This window comes from Pseudorca crassidens, chromosome 21, assembly GCF_039906515.1.
Source record: "Pseudorca crassidens isolate mPseCra1 chromosome 21, mPseCra1.hap1, whole genome shotgun sequence".
In the NCBI taxonomy this organism is placed as follows: domain Eukaryota; kingdom Metazoa; phylum Chordata; class Mammalia; order Artiodactyla; family Delphinidae; genus Pseudorca; species Pseudorca crassidens.
This window is the reverse complement of record NC_090316.1, coordinates 30,807,862-30,825,852: the sequence shown is the minus strand read 5'-3', so window position 1 is coordinate 30,825,852 and position 17,991 is coordinate 30,807,862.

Genomic DNA, 17,991 nt, shown 5'->3' with positions numbered 1-17,991 from the left:
TTCTTTTCTTCCTGTATGAGATAATTCCCTGTGAGCCGCTCGAGCTTTCCATTGTTCCACTACAAGTCAACCAATCAAGTTCTACCTGGCTATTTAATGGGTAGCTCATATTTAGTCAGTAGGCCTAATATCAGACGTATCTGGGGAATTCCAGGAGGCAATATATAAAAGGACTTCTTCCTATAAAAATACTACAAAACAAAATAAAACAACAGAGTTGAAATATACCAAGTCTTTTCCTCCCTAGCGTAAGGGTGATATTCCATTTGGGTTTTCCTGAGGGACAGATCCACGGTTCTTTGAGGTCAGATGGTTGTGAAAACAGAAGGAGGTGACAGCTCCCAGAGGTCCACCCCTTCATCTTTATCCTTCCTTGCTTGGAAGCAATTAGAACATGTTCCTCCATCCTAAAATGATCACATTCTCAAGATAAACTATATATAACACTTATTCCCTAGAAGAGAAGATCTGTGTGTAGTTTTTGAATCAATATCTAGATTTGGCTTTTAAAATAATGTTTAACTAATGACAGTCCAAATGTCCACCTCAGCTCTCCCTTTGAAATGCACTAGCACGAGTGCTTGTGTGTGCAAACACCCTGACCCACCGCCACACACACACACACACACACACACACACACGTCCTTTAATTTACTAGGTTAGTTTGTTCCCAGAGGAGGCTGGCTAGTCTATTTTCCATAGAGAAGTCCTTGTACAACTGTATTTTAAATTATCCTGATGTCTGAATGCGTCAGCACATAGGGGGGAGAGGGATGAAGTTGGAAACAACTTAGCCTGAGACACAGAGTAGATTTTGGAGATAGTGGCAATCCTGGTCTAATAAAGACGTATTGGAATTTTATTAGTTATCATAACATGCAAATGAGAGTGAGGGGTATAAAGACTGATGCCCAAAAGAAAGTTCACAAGCATATGTGTTGGACACAAAAAGAAAACTTTAGAACTTATTTTCTGTATTTAATTTTTTCTAAATAGAACAATTTTTACTATTTTTCATTGGTCATGGGGGCTCTTGCTTGGTTACATGTTAGTCTAATGAGTGTCTGGAGTGAGGAGTGAGGGGTCCTGAGGGGAGAGAGGGTCTTCCACGATGGGAAGAGGTGGGCAGGGGGCCCTCAGCCATTGGGTTCACTTTTAAGTTTTGTAACGTTTTAATTGACCTTTGTCTGGTAATGTATGTTTGTAAATTATCCATTTTAAAAAATATTTTATTTTTATTGGTGTGTAGTTGATTTAAAATGTGTTAGTTTCAGGTGTACAGCAGAGTGATTCAGTTATACATGTACATGTATCTCTTCTTTTTTAGATTCTCTTCTCATACAGGTTGTCACAAAATATCGAGTAGAGTTCCTTGTGCTGTACAGTAGCTCCTTGTTGGTTATCTATCTTATATGTAAATTATCCAGTTTTAACCAAACTAACCCTCACAAAATGACAAAAAGAAGTGAAAAACATTCCCACAAGCAATCTATAGAAGAAAATAGTACCACTGAGGCAAGCACTGTGAACAAGAAACTAGCAGAGGCTCATCCTAAATCACAGACTTTACTCAGTCTTCAAGATAGGTAATCGTCACTAACGCATCCCAGGGCAAGCGCTGTTTGGGGAGGGAAGGCTTATACTATGGAGGGAGTCTTAGTTTGGAAAAAAAAATTTTTTTAATTGTATCTGTTTTTTCAGGATTTCTGTTTCAGAAAAGGAGATAAGCATGTCCACTCTAAAAGCTTTTCATATTTGCACACTGGAAAAAATAGCCTCAGAAATAAATTTTAAAAATCTTTGCAATGACAGTTATATGAAATTGTTTTTGAACAATTTTAGATTTATAGAAAAATTGCTAAGGTAGTACAAGGGGTTTCATATCCTGTCCCTAGTTTCCTCTATGGGTAACATCTTATGTTAATATGGTACATTTGCTACCATTAATGAACTGCTATTGTTACATTATTATTAATTAAACTTTGTGGGCTTCCCTGGTGGCGCAGTGGTTGAGAGTCCGCCTGCCGATGCAGGGGACACCGGTTCGTTCCCCGGTCCAGGAGGATCCCACATGCCGTGGAGTGGCTGGGCCCGTGAGCCATGGCCGCTGAGCCTGCGTGTCCGGAGCCTGTGCTCCGCAACGGGAGAGGCCACAGCAGTGAGAGGCCCGCGTACCGCAAAAACAAACCAAAAAAACAAACAAAGTTTGTACTTATTTCATATTTCCCTAGTTTTTACCTAATGTTCTTTTCTCGGATCCAGAGTTCCATCCAAAATACCACATTGCATTTAGTATGTCTCCTTAGGATCCTTTTGTTTGTGATAGTTTCTCGGACTTTCTTTGGTTCTAATGACCTTGAGAGTTTTAGGGCATGCTAGTCGGGTATTTCATAGAATGTCTGTCAGCTGGGAGTAGTTTCAGGCTGTTTTCTTGTGATTAGATTGGACTTATGGGTTTGGGGGAGGAAGGCCACGGAGGTGAAATGCTGTGTTCAGCACATCATGTCAAGGGCGTTACCACGAACAGGTCTATCCCGTGGTCACCTGACTCAGTGGACACTAAATTTTGAACACATTAGTTTCAAACATAAAATACAACACCTTCCAACTAATTTGTTAGAAAAACTGGTGTACACAAGGTAAACTAATAATTTAATAAACCTTAGTGTATTTGGTGGGTGAGATAGTGAACATGGCCCCACGATCCCCTCCTTCCATATCTGAAGTAACAGAGTTTTCCCAGTTATGATAGCCATGTAAATATTCAAACAAACTAAACTTAGATCCAGGTCTCCAAACTGCTGTCTTATAAAGGGTTAAACAAATTTTTGACGTTAGTCATACTCAATAATATTCAGAACCATAAAATGGCTTTGTTTAATAAGTTGGACAAATAAACATATGTAAATATAATTAAGTATATTTTAATAAAATAAAAACATGATACATATTTTTCTTACTTTCCTTATTAAAATTCACTTTTGCAAAGCCTCTGAAGTGCTGAAGCAATCAGCCAGGCATTGAAGTGATCTGTGAACACTAGAGTTTTAGGATCGGAGAAATCTCATTTATTTATTTAACAAACATGCATCATATGTCCAGTAATAATCCAAAGTCCTTCTTATAAACTGGAAAACCAGTACTTAGAGAGGGGTTATAACTTTTAGGTATAGAACTAGGGTTAAATGCCAATATTTGGATTCAGACAGATGTGGGTTCTTGTCTCAGTTGTGAAATTTGAGTGACCTTGGACAAGTTATTTAACTTTGCAGAGCCACTGTTGCTTTATGTACAAAATGGGTTTAACATATAGTTTTTGGATTAAATACAATCATGATGCCTATGTTAGCTCATGATTGATACCCAGTAAATGAGTTCTGTTCTCTTCCTTTTCTCCTTCCTTTTCCTATGATATTTGATCATGCTCAATAGGAGTTATAAAATTATTTAGTTGAGAATAAGATGCCATAATACTTTTAATTAATGTATCAACAACTATTGTTTTTCTCCCTGACTTTGATGTTTGAGTTTCTTTCATGAAAGTAAATGTGACTGTCTATGTTTTTTTTTTTTAAATCACTTTATTGAGGTATAACTGACATGTAAAAAGTTACACGTATTTAATGTATACAGTTCTATAAGTTTGGGTATACGTGTAGTCCACCACCATCATCAAGGCAGCAGGCAGGTTCATCAGCTCTGAAAGTTTCCTCCCAACCTCGTTTGTTGTTATTTTTTAGTAAGAACATAACTAGAAGTGTCCAATACAGTAGTATTCGCTACAAGCACTATGATGTTTAGTGGATCTCCAGAACTTATCCATCTTGCATAACTGAAACTCTGTACCCTTTGACCTTAACCTTCCCATCTCCCTCACCCCTAACCCCTAACCCCTGGCAACCACTCTCAGCTTCCATGAGACTGACTTTTTTAGATTCCACGTAGAAATGAGGTCATACAGTATCTGTCTTTCTGTGTCAGGTTTATTTCACTTAGCATAATGCCCTCTAGGTCCACCAATTTTGTTGCAAATGGCAGGGGTTTTTTTTTTTCATTTTTTAAGGCTGAAAAATATTCCATTGCATGTATAGACCACATTTTCTTCATCCATTCATCCATCCATGGACATTTAGGCTGTTTCCATACCTTGGCTGTATGAATAATGCTGCCATGAACATGTGAGTGAAGGTATCTCTCTGAGATCCTGATTCCAATTCCTTTGGATAAATGCCCACAAGTGGGTGATGTAACCAACAGATTAGTGCAGCTTCCTGGCATCACTGATCTCTGGGTAACCTCACCTTCCTTTTACTCTGTTAGTTTATCCAAAATTCTTTAGCAACTCCCTATATTAAATATGTTTTGTTTAAAATATCCATACTTTCCATTTTGTCTTCAGTCAGCTGTTGTTTGGTACAATTATATTTAGCATGGAAGATGAGAAATGTGCAATAATTTAAAAAATAATTGCATTCATTGTGTTAACTGTTTGGATTTAAAAACTTAAAGGTTAACTTTATGAAAAAAATTATGAAGATATAAAATCATAAATAAATGAAAATTTACTCTAAAAATAATAATAAAAAATATATATTACATAAATTTTTGAACAATACTGTTAATTTGTAATTTTACTCTAGGTGTTCTATCAAGGGATAAAAATGAACACTTTTTTAGCTTTGTTTCATTGTCTGAGATAATCTCCAGCAGAGTAGTATTTTTTTTTTTTAATGTGAATGGAAAATACTACAACCAACAGGAACAAAAGTTAGTAGGAAACAGAGAAGTTGCAAGAAACAAAAGTTAAAAATAATCTTCAATTTCTCTTTTTTCTGTTTCTGAAATGAATGATTTGATTGATGGGTAATTTAGCTTCTAAAACAAATAAGGTTTTATGTGTGTGTGTCTGTGTATTCTGTAAATAATGCTGATTTGGTTATAACAGTATTTCTTAATTTTTTTAATTTACTTTTTACTTTTTATTTTATATTGGAGTATAGTTGATTAACAACACTGAGCCGGTTTCAGGTGTACAGCAAAGTGATTCACCCATACATATAGATGTATCTATTCCTTTTCAAATTCCCTTCCCATTTAGGTTATCACAGAATACTGAGCAGAGCTCTCTGTGCTATACATAGGTCTCTGCTGGTTATCTATTTTAAATATAGCAGTGTGTACGTGTCAATCCCAAACTCTTAATCCATCCCTCCCCATCCCCCTGGCAACCACAAGTTCACCTTGTAAGTCTGTGAGCCTGTCTGTGCTCTGCAAACAAGTTCATTTGTATCTTTTTATTTTAGATTCCATATGTAAGAGATATCACATGATATCTTTCTCTGTCTGACCCACCCCACCCAGTAAGATAATCTCCAGGTCCATCCATGTTGCTGCAAATGGCATTATTCCATTCCCTTTAATGGCTGAGCAATATTCCACTGTATACACCACATCTTCCCTCGCCATTCATCTGTCGATGGACGTCTAGGATGCCCCCATGTCTTGGCCACTGTAAACAGTTCTGCAATGAACACCGGGGTGCATGTATACTTTCGAATCAAGTTTTTCTTTAGATATATGCCCAGGAGTGGGATTGCTGAGTCATAAGGTAATTCTATTTTTAGTTTTTTAAGGAACCTCCGTACTGTACTGCATAGTGACTGCACCAATTTACATTCCTATCAACAGTGTGGGAGGATTCCCCCCTCTCCACACCCTCTCTAGCATTTATCACCTGCAGATCCTTTGATGGTGGCCATTCTGACCGGAAGCCCCGATGTGCATTTCTCCAGTAACTAGTGATGTGAACATCCTCTCATGTGCCTCTTGGCTGTAACAATATTTCAGTCTCTGGAAACTCTAGCAACATATCAACTTACACACAATATTACAGGATTAAAAAAAGATAATAACAGATGATTTGAAATGTATCGCTTTGCGTAACTTTATTATTAAAAAGCACTGACTTGGAATTTGCAGGATATCTTTGTGTGGTTTTGGTTGATACGTGGGGAGTTTAAATAAATGGCAAAAAATTCTTCAATCAGAAATGAAAATCTTTTCCTTAAAAATCTCATCTAAAAGTGAACCAGGTGAATTTTCTGTTACAATATATTATCCCAGAGAGAAAAGCACATTAACCAAACTCTTCCTGCAGAGGTTGAAATTGTAGCATCCTGAGACCCTCTTTAAATATGGAAAATAATTTCAACCTCTTTCCCTTTTCTTGGGCCTTGGCCACAGGCAGCTGAAATGAGTCTCCTGTGCTGTTTTCTTATGACAACATCAAGACAAATGCCCCCTTAACCCATGTGATGTTGTAGCACCTACCCTGAATGTGTACAAGTTGGCTAGTCTAAGAGTCCCTGGTCATTATTTTCTGTGATTTGTGTGAGACATTTATGATGGGCATTATAAGATGCCCAAGATGATGGGCATCTTTTCAGGTAGATTATATTATTTTAGTAGAATGACAATCATCTTTCCCAATTCTGAGATTACTGTAATCACCTTATTTTTACTGATGATCTGTACTTCACATGAAACATTTATCAGGTAAAAGTCAAGGTAACTTACTTCTAAATGACTGTGTTTGGTGAGTTCTTGTTATTCGTCAGAGATAAACATGCCAAAGGGATTAACATGTTTGCCTTTATATGCTTATCATTTTTTTTCTGAGAGAATTAAGTCATTGTAATCTCTTGAACCTTAATTATTTTTAATTTTTAATTTTCTCCATTATTCTCTTTGAAGCACTGTGAACTTGATATCTACAGAGCCTGGCCTCCGAATTCATAGATTCTACTGGTCCGCTTACAGTTATTTAGAGGTTCTATCTTACTGTCCATATTTCTATGCCATTTGGTAGTTAGTAGTAAACATGCAAATATTCACCGTAGAAAGAGGAACTGAGGAAGAATTCTTTGGCCCTCAACTGAAGTAAAATTAATAAATAGCTTTAAACCCAGTCTGTTCCAATGACATACATAAGATTACATGGCAATTATTAAATTAGGGTGAATTATTTCCACTGAGAAATATACCAGAATATCCAATGTTTCCATCATAAAGTATTTCTGTGTTTATTTGGTACCAGAAACACCAAGTATAATGTGTACATTTAACTACATGAAAGAAGGACATAAATAGCAGTGAAGGGTATTGTTTATTTTCCCAATAGTATCATGAATGTAAGGGAAAAAGAAGGCATTTTATGTAAATATGCACACGTATACTATATATATTCTACATATATACATATATAGTAGATAGATAGGTAGATAGATAAATAATATCTGCTTGTAAGAATAACCACAAGACAGATGTGCTCTTTCTGTACAGTTAATTGTGGCAATTTTAACATATCTCTGAGACTATTCTGTGATTTTCTGGGAGTCTTTTGTTGGATTGTAAGCATTTTCTAGGCTGTGCCAGCCCAACCTCACACACACAGTTTCAGTCTGTTCACATCAGTGATGTCTCATTGGCCACAGCAAAGTGACATGGCCAAAGCCAAAGTCAGAGGCTGGGAAGTAAATCCCTCTTGCCAAAGATGTGAATGCAGAATTCTTTTAGGGGACTGAAAAATTAGAGCCAATAATTCAACCTAACAATTCTTTGTTCTTTCAGAAGTTTCCTTCTTTCTGCTAATGGTGCTTGCATTGCATTGTTGTTGTTGGCTGACTTCTCTTTCTACCACTAACTACTGAGCCCCTACACCCTCAAATAAAGAAACAATAGTTTTCTCTGCCTTTCCTACACCTACTATGAGTTGCTATAGCCTAGTTGATGTTCTATAAAGATGCTTAATGTTTGTTCATTGATGGCAGAATATGGAAACAGAATTGTTGTCTGTGAGGCATTTTTGTCTACTGGAAGCACTGCCATAAATGAGAAAAGAGAAGGAGGTAATTATTTGGGTCATTGCTTGTATTATTGGCAGTGCAATTCCTTGCTTTTCTGTGTGATGTTTAAATGAGATCTCAGAACTTCTAGTGGGTAACGCTGCCTCTCTCAGAAGAAATCTTCTAAGTGTTTCTCCTACTTAAGTCATCTTTGTCAAAACCCTTCAATCTGTAGGGACTTCCCTTCTATAATCTGTTTCTTCCTTCTAATGTGCAGATACAGAACGAATACATCTCTACCCGTTGTTCTACTCAGATTATGACCTGTAACTGTTCTGAATCTTATAATGTAATTTCAGGAATGCAGCAGGATATTTAAATGTCTTGACCCTTATTCATCTCAGATACCAAGAGACTTTTAAAATCAGCATATCACTCTTTTTTTTTTGCGTATATTAATCTTTTTGTCTTGGTTACTTCTTATGTTTATAGAAAGATGTTTATTTCATTTGGATAATGTTTAGCCTTGCCATAAATGAAAGATACTGAAAATATGGAAACTCAAGGAAATTTAGTAAGAAGAATTAAGAAAGAGAGACCCATTATAATGTATATAATGGAAACTTGCACTTATCATTTGTACTTAAATTTTGCATTTTGACTCTCAGCTTTATAGGTGTGCAGAAGATCTAAGCGTAGAGTTATAGTATTAAGAGTGAAATAAAATCAACTTGGAAATGAATAATACCCTTATGCCAGGATTATTCCCTCAAAACTAAGGTAGCTGGAAGCTATATCACACTAGGGGATTCCAGGGAGCAGATAACTTGATTATTTAGTTTTAGAAGATGAAGTGCACTCGTTCTGCTGTGAGAGTGTCATGGAAAGGCTTCAGAGATTTCTTATTTTCCATCTTGGTCAGGTCACAGCATCTTCATTCCCTCATGATCTTTTTTTAATCTTCAATTCTTTTTCATCTTGAGCCCCCTTTTAGTGTCACAAGTCTAAATTTATTCCAGATTTATTGACAAAGTGCCATTCATCAAAACAATGATCATAGCCCTTTTCTGCATAAGACGCCCTACGGCTAAATCAAGAAGGCAAACAGTAAAATAATTATTTGGTTAAAGTTATTTTGGAAGACACGCTGCTCTCTCAGCCGAGCACACTTGCTGATTCATGAGGCTGGCAGAGGCTGCAGTTTGCTTGTTTATCAGCTGCTTCACCCATCCTACGCCAGTAGTCTGGGTCTTTGATCATTTACTAGAAGTTCTGGGGTCTCACTGAAGATGGCCTGGCGGTATTCTCTTTGGATTATAGTGCCAGCATGGAAAAGATATCTTGGTCTGCCTGCCAACTGGTGGGGCTCCCCCCATCCCCAATATGGTAAGCTGTGACTGTGACAGATTCCTAACAACCATCAAAACCTTTGCATTCTTCATAGCGAGACTTAGGATGTGTGGGCAAATTTGGAATCACTACAAGCTCTGCCTGAGGCCATCAGATAGAGGAGGGGGGGCAGTAGCTTACCCATAATGAGGAAATTTTCAGAGAGGGAGGAAATTTCTTGCTGAGTGATTTCAGTGTTCTCCCTGAAGGTAGTGAGGTGTTCTGTGGGGTCAGAGATGACAGCTGACATATCAAACGAAGAGACCAGATGGGTATCCTCTTCCCTGTGGGCTCCTGAGTGCCTTGTGCCCTTGGAGTCCAAGTGATCCTATAAATGAGAGTTACATATAGCGAGATATGTATGAAGGGCTCGCTAGGGAGTGGTCCAGCGGGGACATTTGCAGGCTTTCTTAGCTCAAGGTGTCTTTGTTAATGATGTGACTAGTTGTCTGAATCTACTGCATATGCCCACCCCTCCTGGCTCTTGGGGGGCAGTCCCGAGGATTAACCTCTTGTCTTTGGGACCTTGACTGTCTGCTGGGTCCGTCTGGCTAGCTAGACTTTTAGCCTTGGCTTTTCTTGGAGGCATAGCTGCATGTTATGGACTGAATATTTACATCCCTCCAAACTTGATTCATTGAAGCACTCAATCCCAATGTGATGATGTTTGGAGAAGGGGCCTTTGGGAGGAGGTGAGGTTTGATGAGGTCATGAGGGTGGGGCCTCATGATGGGATTAGTGCCCTTGTAAGGAGAGACACCAGAGAGCTGTGTTAGTGTCCCTCTCTCCCTCCCCCCTCCCTCCCCACCTTTGTGAGAACACAGTGAAAATGTGGCCAACTACAAGCCAGAAAGAGGGCCCTCACCAGAATCCAACAATGCTAGCACCTCAATCTCAGTCTGGCAGATGTTAGAATTGTGAGAAATCAGTTTCTATTGTTTCAACCACCCAGTCTATGGTGTTTTGTTATGGCAGCCCAAGCTCGCTAAGCCACTACATAATGCAGTAACAATGATGATGATAATGATGACATTGTTGTTAGCAGTAGTAGCAGTAGTGATATAGTTATCACTGTCTTCTGAGTGTTTATTGTGTTCCAAACCCTATTCTAAGCACTAAACATATATTAGCCATTAATTCTTTCCCCCCGAAATCTATGTGGTTATTATCTCCACTGTCCTGGTGACAAAATAAAAGACAAAGTAGGCAAGGTAGCTTGGCCAAGGTTGTATGGTGGGTAGGAGTTGAACATGGGATTTGACACTGGGCATCCTGGTTCCAGAGTTAGGGCCTTTACCCACTACACTGAAATCGCACTTCATTCCCTTTCAAAATTTTTATTTTTTTTATTCACTTACCTAGTACTTATTGAGTACTTTGTGCCTATGACACATAAACATAAGTGTCCTCTATTTTCAAAGACCTCAAATTCTAGTTTGAGAAAAATAACTTGCTGTCATGGAAACTTTAATAGCTGGACAAGGAAACAGTTATGTAGCCAATTTTTTTTTTTTTTGAAAACCTCTTAAGACCCTGCACCTTGGATGAGACATTGAACCTCTCTACTCCTCATTTCCTTGTCTGTAAAATGGACTTTTTGCAAATTTTGGCATTGAATGAAATGATGTAGGTGAAAACACTTTGCAAACTCAAAAGCCATGTTAATGCCAGATGGTTTATAATGATAACGTGATTGTTTATACCTCGACCTAAAACACATTGGTTGATTTCCCTCTACAACACTTAAGTTTATTTGTATATCCATTTATGCCAAAAATATTTTTCGAGTCCCACATATTGCTGTCCCACATACTTTATATATCGTGTAATTTAATCTTCTTAGCACCAAGGCTGTTATTGTTCCATTTTTAAGGTGTGGGTACCGAGGACCAGGAAAGTTAATGAAGTCATACAAGATTATGCTACTAGTAAGTGAAAGAGCCAGTAAATGAATCCATATTTTTATCCTGAAGACTGCACTTTTTCCACTATGTAAGACTTTTCTTGGTCAGATTATTAATAATATAAGTTTTCATTCTTCAGGCATCTCACATTTTTCTAAAACATGAGGTGATAATGCTGTGATTGGAATGCATATATTATGTTAAAGAATAGTGAAAAGGGACTAAATATTACTTTTGGTGCAGACTTTAGCATTTTGGATAGTCAGGGTTCCTGGTTCAAGAAACAGTGGTTCAGTGTTGACACAGAATTGGGGCCGAGGGCTTGGCAAAGGCCAGACAACAAGAGTGCTTTCGAGAGTCAAGTGCCTGAAGCATCTTACAGCTGGAAGAACCTGTTTAGAGAGTTGACATCAATGCCACTGTTGGCAAAGCTCTGATGAGAAATGACCTTAAACTATTTTCATTTATTTTGCATTTCCCTTCAAGACTTCAAGCCTCTAAAGAGAAGGTCTGTCGTGTGCCCACTTCTACGTGCCAGGACTCAGAGAGGGGGCCTGACTCTCTAGGTTTCCGTAGTTGGGATGGGGGCTTACACTTTGCTGCTCAAGTACACGAGTACAGAAGACTGGAGGGAACTGAAAATCCTTTACTGGGGGTCAGTATTGCTATCAGGAAGACTGCAGATGCCAGACAGCAGCAAAACAAATATCCACCAGCATCTTGAAAATGATAAACAAGAGTTCTCCAGGTGAAGGAGAAACACTGTGGCATTCTGAGGAGAGGGGTCAGAAAATAGAAAGTTACAGAAGCACAGAAGGGTATGTTGTGTTTAGTGAGAAAAAAAAAAAAGAAGTGAATATGACTAAAGCATAATGGCCTTGGCCAGGCAGGTTGGTTTTGAACCTGGGAAGGTGAATTGGATTTGGGAGATGAAAACCTTGTATTCTAATGTACTACAGGGAACTATTATGACAGTAGTGAGGGATGTTTAGGAGCAGGACATTACTGTGATCTGATAGCCATGCTATGTGTCCCCCCTCACATGGCCTCAAATTAATATTTTGAAATCCTAATGCCTGGTGTGATGGTGTTAGGAGGCTTGGGGTGGGGAGAGACGCTGGAATGTGATGAGCTCATGAGGGTGGGGTCTTTGTGGAGGGATTAGTGCCCTGATCACAGAGAATCCAGAGGGCTTACCCCTCTACCAGGTAAGGACACAGGAGAAGGGGCCTTCAAAGAACTGGAAAGGTCTCACCAGACACAGAATCTGCCGGCACCATGATCCTGGACTTCCCAGTCTCCAGAACACTGAGAAGTACATATCTGTTGTTTACAAAGCCACCCAGACTATGGTGTTTCTGTTATGATAGCCCAAAGAGACTGAGGCCTTTACTTGCAGTTATTTATTTGCACTTGGTTGTTAAACACCTGTCGCCCTTGGCAGTGTCAAAGAGCAGCCTATAAGGAGCCCAGCCCTAAGTGTGTCAGAGCAGCCTACGAAAGCTTCATTATCTTTTCCAATGAAGTATCCCTATCAGCAGAGAGGACCGTCAAGGACTCTTGGGGAACATGGAGCATAACTCAGAGTAAGTCTGCGAAACATAAATATGCACAGCCATCCCTTTCTGCCTTCTACTTGAGCTTGAACGTTAGGTGAATTTGGAAATTTTCTTCCCAACATGTTCATGAAAAAACTAATTGTAGAATTAGATTGAATATAGGAGAACTTATTCAATATCCATTTCCTCGTCCTTTATCTATAAACCTTTAGTTCTGTTCCTGTGTCTGCCCTCCCAACATGGCCATATACACAGGAAAGATGACGCAGCCTCCAGCACAGGGTCAATACTAACTCATCTATGGGACTCCCATCACTATGGCCAGTCATATATTTAGGGGCTACTTGCAGGGAGGATACTGGAAATTTTTTTCTTGTTCTTAAAAGAGAGACTGTGACATATTCATCGTCTTTTCTAGACATTCTTGTGTCTGGATGTGATGTCTTGAGCTGTGGTATTTATTCTATAAATACTGGGCAGCCACAGCTTGAGGAAAAGGCTACTAAGAGGAAAATGACAAAGCAAAATAGAGAAACAATCTAGGGACTTGACTCTTCATGATTTAATTGAGCCTCTGGGTTAACCAGCCTTGGAGCTACCTGCCCTGTGGACCTGCTGCTATGGGAAAGGATGAAATGTCCTTCAGGCAGTGAGTTCAGACTTTCGGACACTTGCAGGACAAATTATTCTGACTATTTTACCCCCAAACCTTTCAGAAAAGCTGATGCTCCAGGAAGATGTACAATATTAATCTCATGAATTTTTGTTTCTCTCCTCTGGCCACTTGTCTTTGATCCTCTGCGATAATTCACACCTCCATTTGAGAAACTCAAACCACCCCTTCTTCATGGTGAATAGGTCATTTGAACTTAATACATGTACTTACTCGTGATAAAGCATGTAAAAGATAAACTTAAGTATATGCATTCTCACATTATTGGGTCCATTGTACTGCTTGCTGTAGGACAGGCCATTAAATTGAGAGACAAAGAGTTGGGGCAAAGAATAGCGACTTTATTTGGAAAGCCAGCACACTGAGAACATGGTGGCCTGGTGCCCCAAAGAACCCTCTTATGCAAATTAGAGTTCAGGCTTCTTTTACACTAAAAGGGGTGAGGATGTGGCTGTCTGTTGCAGACTTCTAAGTGCTGGCCAGACCCCCGAGGGGCTGGGCATGTGATAATCCTTTGTTCTTGCTATTGTCCAAGTAGGTCTGGTCACCATATTCCTGGAAACTTCCAACAAGACAGATGTTATTCTCTGTTCTGCAACTTTTTATCTCTATAGGAATGAAAATTGTTATACATTTAAAAGTCAAGCCTGGGGGCAGATCCTTGAGAAAGGGCTATTATGTGTATTTCAGGCTATAGGTAACATTCCTTTACAAAGGAGCTGAGCCAGCATGACTAAGCATAGGCCACCTAGCAAAGGTCAGAGCTAAAGGAATAGATTCAATATGGAGTCGGGTTTGTTCTTCTCTGTTACAAGACAGTCATAATGAAGTATCTTCCTAGTCCAAAAAAAAAAAAATATATATATATATATATGTATATGTATATATATAATTTGGTAGAGTTTGTCTAGTGGCAAGACTCAATTTTCATCTGGGGAGATTCTATTCAATTTAACGCTAGGGGAAACATGTTTTGTGTGCATAAACACACGTCTTGTGAAAGCTAGCTGCTTTCGCCAAAGTCCAAAAGTATGTAAAATACATTCTCTATCCAATATAAACAAGCTGTTTTATTTGTAACATCTCAAATCCATGTTTCACTGTACTGTTCAATTCAGTCTCCACACTGATTTTCGAACAAGGGCTTTGATATGTAACATGAGGCGGGGCCCCTGGGGGGCTTCTCATAGGCAGCAGTGGAATCCAGAGCAGCTTTTCTTTTCCTTTTTATTTTCCTGTGCCAGCTGCTATTAAAATGAGGTGGAAGGAAGCGAAATCTGCCTTTTTTCTCTCAACTGTTTCTCTAAAAATAAATGAAATACTTATTTACAGTAAACAATGGAATTTTTTTTCTTTCATGAATTCTGGAATACAGTGGGTTGAAAACTATTATGGTCACGTTATGTACATCAGTGCATCTTAATGCTGACGTACTTTTTTCATGGCTTCGTTACATTTTTATGCATATTTAGGATTTGGGTTATACATAGTAGTGCTAAGTAGTTACTTTGGAAGGATGTAATGAAGCAACTTGAATTGAATCCTAAGTCAGTATTTTAAGACCAAACACTAAAATAAATAAGTTTTATCTATTCTCTGGAATTTCTGTTAGGGATGAATTTTTTATACTATTATTTTTGTTTGAATGGAATGAATTTTTATTATTATTTTTGTGTTTCAAATCTCATTCATTTCTGGAGGAAAAAGCATATGGCTTTAATAAGAAATCTGTATTTTCCTCATCAGAACTTTTTTAGTAACTCTACTTCTTTTAACAATATTCTTAAATACAGTAAATGGAACATAAGGAAAGAACCACTTCTGTTTATATGTGGATGGAATTAAACTCATTAGAAATTTCATATGTCTGGAGTTCCAGCCATGTCTTTGCAGCTATATTTTCCATCTATATCTCTTCTTCATGGTCCCTCTCCTGGATTTTCACCTTCTAAAATACTGTGCTTTCTCAGTGGCTCTGGGTAGTGGAAAGAACACTGATCTTTAAGTCTGAATTTTCGTTCTGTCATATCCTAATTTTGACACTTAAACTATTTTGTTTGAGCTGCCATTATTTTTTCTTTATAGAAGCAAGATGTTAGCAACTTAATAGGGTGGTTCATTCACATAACCCATGAACAGGAACAAAATAGATCATTTAGTACAAGGGAGATCATAGAACGAATGTTTGCTGAGTCTTATTCCTTAAATGTGGAATCAAAGAATCACCAAACTAAAAGAGCTAATGAGTTCTCCAATCCATCATCCTGATGTCACACACGAGAAGACTCAAAGTCTGAGGAGGGAGTAATAGGAAAAGGTCACAAAGCAACCTAGTGACAGAACAGAGGCTAAGACCCAGGCCTTTGGATGTCCAGGGAGACATGTTCATCCCACCATCAGTGGACCTACATAACCAGGCCTTATTCCGGCCCAAACCTGTATTTGCATTTACCCCAGGTATCCATCAAAATGCCAGTTGCAAATTGACCTTTCAAAGCAGTAAGCAACTTAATTATTTTGTAAAATTTAACTTGATGCTCTGATGCCAGCTCACTGCTGGATCTAGACATTTCCTGTTTCATAAAGTATAATTATTTGTGTACTTTGGGTTTGTTGCTGATAGCATCATGATTGTTTCTGGGAGTAAGGAAGGGTTTTGGATATGCCATACATTCTCAATACACACAAAAGTCTTTCTACATCTATTATTACCTTCTTCCAAAGCGTCATTTGCCTTGAAGAATACTGGTTTAAACTATACAATTGCTTTTTCCTGATTTCAAACTGGCTGAACATTAATTATAAAAGGAATTTTCAGAACTTGTAAAAGACACACTCAACGTGAAAGACAGTGGGGTTATGTCGGAATTACTGTTAGCAAACGCAAGTTTGAAACATCAGAGCTTGGAGCAGAGAAAGGTTTACGGCAGGGCCATGCAGACAAATGGTGGCTCATGCCCCAAAAAACCCTGAACTCCTCGAAGGGTTTCAGCAAAGCACTTTTAAAGGCAAGGTAAGGGAGGGGCAAGGCGAGGTTGGTTGCTGCAGACTTCTTGGTACAGGAATCCTTTGTTCTTGCAGCTGTCCACTTAGGTCAGGTTGGGATGTTCCTGTAAACCTCCAACAAGACAAATGTTATTCTCTGTTCTGCAACTTTTTATCTCTATATGAGTGGACTCTTGGAGGTCAGAGCCCTGAGAATAGGCTCTCCTGTATTTTTCAGGCTGTAGGCAACATTCTTTTACAAAAGGTACAGAGCCAGCATGACTAAGCACAGGCCACAGGGCACAAAGGTTAAAGTAAAAAGGAGCAGATCAAATATGGAGTCAGATTTGTTTTTCCCATTACATTACTACTAATCTAGAAGTCTTAAATGTACCTTTTACTAACATTATGCTTTTGAATAAGTCAGTTAATTCTTCTAAACTGTAGTCTCGTCATCAATACAGAGGAATAGAGTATAAATGATACTGTTGGTATTTTGGGTCTTCAAATCACCTATGTATTTGAAAATAAGATTCATATATATATACAGTCACCTCAAAGAAGCGGAATGGCCTTTGCATGTGTAGTTCTTATATATGATCTATTTTAGAATAAACATGTTTAATGGAATAGTTACTCATCAGAAGGGGAGTTGGCCTGCCGTGGAATCATAGGGGAAAAAAAGGAAGTTTTTGATGTAAGCCATGGCAGTCCCCTCGAATACATGTGAAGGACAAGGATATAGGTCATTACTTCAGATAATCTGGTATCATCCAGTGTAAGACCATTTGTACTGTTGGGTGAATGTATCAAGGAAGCCTTGCTTAAGTTATTAAATGTTCAGTTTAGTTTATCCTGCCTGTTCTAATTCTGGGCTTATCAAATCCCATTCTAATTATGACTCAGCTTCCCAATAGCTCTGTGGATCTGACAGTTACTGCATCTCTAATACTGTGTAACAAGTAATCCTCATCATGGCTTATGGTAACATTTACTTATTCTTACTCTTGCACCTGAGAGTTGGTCCCGTCAGGCTGGGCTCAACTGGGTGGCTCTCTTTCCACTTCTGGATCTGATTGGACCTACTTCTTGCTGTGGGTTTGACTCAGATTGGCCCCCACAGAACTGATTCTGGCTGAAGAGGCAGCAGCTACACTTGGAAAGCTCTTCTCATTGTGATGGCAGAATAGCAAACCCAACCCTGAAACATTTCAATATTTGATTGTATCACATCTACTAAGAGCGCATAGGCAAAAGCAAGTCACATGGCTGAGCTGAACAGTGACAGGCAGGGAATTGGACTCCCCTTAAGAAGGTTGGAGGGGACAGTGGCTATTTTGAACCGTAATCTCCCACAATCTGCCTTTAGATATAACATTCTGGTTACTCAGGCATGAGAATTCTAGTTCCCTAATGCTTCTGTAAATTAGACACAGAAGCTTGATTACTGTAACGTTTGTATTAAAAGCTCTTTGGGGGGCCCTTAAGAGACCTTTTGATTCTTCCTTTAAGGGCAAGTCCCAGACGTGAATTTGCAGTATGGGCACATTTCCTCTGTGTGTCTTAATGTCCTGACTTATTTCTCTTGAGATGGGGCAGGATCTCAGGATACATGTATGAATTAATGAATAAAATAT